Genomic DNA, 4,309 nt, shown 5'->3' with positions numbered 1-4,309 from the left:
CCCCAATGACGTAGCTGAAAAAGATTTGAAATTAAATTTGCCACGCGTCTGGATCGACGACGAGAACGAGTGCACAATAAATTGTTTATCCAAGAGTTGATGTTTGTCTGCCATATGAATGAACTCTGACCCCTGGCGTACGTCCGTTTGCCTTTTAAACGTTCTTAAAAGCGCAACTAATAAGTCTTCAAAAGTGCCAAGTCATGTGGAAATATGGGAACTATTGCAGCCGAGGGGTAATCGAACTGATGCACCCTACAGCCACACAACACTTATCATCGTTTAATTGAAAATCATTTTGTTTGCGGATGTTGGTGGCAACCCTGAAACGGAAGAGCCGAAAGAGAAACCGTTAGAACGCTCTCTCTGCGCATCGTCCTTCCAGGGACGCTTCCAGTGCGGATGCATGCTCTTCGAACAATAAAGGCCCTTGGCAGGATTTCATTCAAAAACCAAAACTCAAACCGAGTTCAGCCTCAAAGTACTCGCAGTTAAATAATTTTTTATTGTTGTTTTTCCGGTTTTTGGGGCGAAAAGTAAATTTTGCACAACAATTCCCCCCCTTTTTAGGTGGAGAGATAGAAGGATACAGAGAAAGAGAGAGAGACAGCGAACACAAATCACGGAAAATATAATTTATTATTTCTTGCCTTATCCTTGAGCCGCAGCCAAGGCGCATCGCCGACCCGCCGCCCCGCCCCTCTCTTGTTACTCCTTGCCTCCTGTCCTTTTCTCTGATGTGTTTGTCTTTGGCCTGGGTCCGTGGTCCTGCTACTCCTCCTAGTAGTAGCTCCCCTCCCGCCTCCATGTCCTCGAACCCCTTAAGGATCCATTCATTCCCCCATCATACTCCCTCCCTCCTCTCTTACCTTTGCCCGGCAAAATTCTATGCTTAACGCCATTTTTGTGTGCGAGACACGATGACGACAAATTTTCAACGTGCAACCTGACACTGAGCTGAGATTTTCCAAATTCCTTGTCTTCACTTGTGCCTCCCCTCCCCCCCCCCCCCCCCCCCCCTCAGAGTCCTTCGTCCTTCTGCCTTTGGCTCAATGATTGCTGCATGCATGCAAAACTGCCAGGGACTCCGTCTCCATCTCCGTCCGTCTCCGGTTATGGCCCCTTTCTCTGTCTCACTTTCTATGCCCCTTCTATCTCTCTCTCTATATCGCCCTTGCTCTGTCTATTTCTCCGTCTACATCTGCGACTCCGACAGTTGAAAGGATTAGACCAGCTCATGTGTCCCTGTGTCGTGTGAGAAATAGAACGGTAGCACAGGGAGAGAAAAAGGATATTCTTAAAAAATAATAAATCATGTCTTTCGTAGGACTACAAGTCCTTTCAAATAAAATAATTTATAATTTATATAAAATAATTTTCAAATAAAATAAAATAAAATAATACAAAAATAAAAAAAATCATAAATTTTATATAATTTCTTTCAGTGTTTGGACTGTAAAGTGGGTGGCAGGGACTCTCGCTTGAACGTAAAAAGTATTTGCACAACTCTCAAGTGGGTCAAATGATTAGGCGGCATGATGAAGTGCCTTGCCACTCGAGCCGTCGCCTCCTTTTTGGCCCCACCCCGCTCCGCCCCCTGTTGCAGCGCCCATCCAAAAATAAACAGTTTAATGTTTTGAATGAGCAATTGAATTTGATTATGCATGAGTATGGGTGTACATAGTCACACACACACATATACGTATACGTATATGCGTGAGTGCCTCGTGTTTCCTTGGAAGGACGAGGCAGAAGACATCGACCGCCCCTTTGCCAAATAGCTTCGATGGCCCGGCCAAAGTCAAATGCATTATATATTATGTAATGTGGGGCTATGGGGGGTAGGTAGTCTGGTAGTCAGTAGGAGCCAAGAGATCCACCCACATAGATGAGGAACGGTAAGCGGCTTAACTGAAATAAGACAACACCTTCACTTGGCTTATGCTTCTAACTGCTGGCTGCCGGCTGAGATTGCGTGAAATTTGACTACATACTAGTGTAATTATGCTCTCGAGTGTGTTATTGCCGGGGATTACATTATCTTCATACTTCATTACATGGACGAGTTGGATTGGTTCGCTTTGTGGGTTAATTAGGAGTATTTTCGAGTTAATCGACAATTAATATCAGGTTCTAGGCATGGGCATGTGTTGGGGTTTTGGGTTTAATTTTTAAAAAACCTTCTAAACCCTTCCCCCATAACCATTATAAAATTGTTATTACCTCAGAAGCCACCTCAAATCCCAATTATCAACGGTAGACCTATGCAATATCCTCACCAAATTGCCAGGACACCTTCGACACACAGCCTAACATATTTTCACTTTCATGATGGCCTGACATGAACAACAAGGACACAAACAAAACAGGAAATTGCTACTTAAATTCAAAGCCAATCTCTTTTGTTGGCAAATATTCCAAAAATAAGCCAAACAGAAAATAAAAGATAAAAGCTGAAGACAATGGCGGCCAAAAAATATGGCCAGGACCCTTGAATGGAAAATGAGTTGGGAAACAGGATCAGAGGCATGGGTATGGGGGTGCGAAAGACCGCCCAAGTAGCGACGACATTTAACGTTTTAAATCTGATTATTCCACAACAACTGTCAATAATGCAGAGCCTGAGACTGAAAAAGGGACAGGCTTCGGCACTAAGCCATGCCAAATGAGCCTGCCTTTCGGTCTGCTTTTCCCGACTCTGTCTCCAACCGCAAAACGAGGCGAGAAAATTGTCACCAACCGAGCATCGAATTGTGTAAATCAAAAAAATAATTGCGCCTGATAACAACATCAATAACAATAAGCGATGCTTCCCCAGGCAGGCATGAAAAAATCCAAACAAAAAGGTGAAGCCACCACGAGAATTGCACACAATAACCATAAAAGGATAAGGGATAGGGATGTCAGGATGCCGGGATGCTGGGATGCCGGGAGGATAACGATGAAAGGGGTTGAGAGACTGTTGAGAGGGATCGAGGTGTGGTGGGATGGGGGCGTGGTTGGGTGCTCCTGTCAAAACACTGGACTCAAAAGACGGGGCTCGATGGCGGGTCCTTCGCTTCTTCCCCCGGCTAATTTATGGCTCACTCTCTTAAAGTTTTGTTCGAATTTCGGGCTCGTAAATCTTTTCAACACATTCATAGTACAACACAAGCCACCCAATAATATACTCGACTCTGTTCTCCGAGAGTTAACTTCGGCAAGCCACTTCATCTCCCCGACTCCTACTCCCATCCACAATCCACTTCAGTTCACTTCAGTCCAACTCCCATGCCAAAGGTCCTTTCGACTTCAACACTTGGCGGTGCCTTTATTTACTTCATATTAATATTAAGTTCATTGTGTCAAGTTGGCAGCACCGATTCCTTATCATATTCTTTCTTTTTTTTTTTAATTTTAGTCGCGCGCGAAAATGTAAAAAAAAAAAGAAGAAAAAAAAGCAAGCAAGGACAATGAGACCGAGGACGCTGAGTATACGCCCGGACGACGACACTTCTCTGGCTTGTTTGCCGTACCCGGGGTTTTTGGCGGCGGCTTATCTCTTGCCTGCCTGGCATTTACATTCAACGCTTGACAGCTTCTTTGGGGTGGGGTTTTGCCCACCTATCCACCAATCCACCCATCCACCTACCCACTGCCACGCCCCTTATCAGCAATCCGGGTGCGAGAAGATTTTCCTTTGTGATCCGATATTTGTAGGGTTTTCTTAAAGCGTCTTAAAGTACGCGCCAATAATTACACTAGTTTACACCAAAAATGAACCTCCATAAAAAAGTGTTTTTTATAGTAATTTGGGGTCGGAGAACACGAAAATGACATCCGTTTATTTTTCTTAAGAACCGTTTTTGAGATATTTTTGAAAATCGTGTTTTTGAGGTCCTTTTTCAGTTTTTTGGTAATATCTCATGAAAAAAACTGTTTACAAACAAAAAAAGGATATTGATTGACAGGTATTGAAGTAACGTTTACGTGGATATATAATATGTGCAGATTGAATCAAATCTCTGTAATGCACAAGCGAACAAAGTACAAAAATAGTGTCATTTTCGACCAATTGAAAAATTGAAATTTTCAAAATTCAATCATCATTGTTTTTCAAACAATCATCAATTTTAAGGTTCACTCGATTACATTTAAATTTGTAAACTAGTGTTATCGATGCAAGCCCGGATTTTCCCACACACACATTACGGCGGACATTCGATAATGTTACGTTGCCGGAAAACAGTCACGAAGAAATTTTTATACATTTTATTTATAATTGGGTGAAGGTTATTTTTGTAACTTGGACTTGTAGTATACCTTTAGT

Source organism: Drosophila ananassae, chromosome 3L (assembly GCF_017639315.1).
Source record: "Drosophila ananassae strain 14024-0371.13 chromosome 3L, ASM1763931v2, whole genome shotgun sequence".
NCBI lineage: Eukaryota > Metazoa > Arthropoda > Insecta > Diptera > Drosophilidae > Drosophila > Drosophila ananassae.
The sequence above is the reverse complement of the archived record's forward strand: the minus strand, read 5'-3'. Positions refer to the sequence as shown.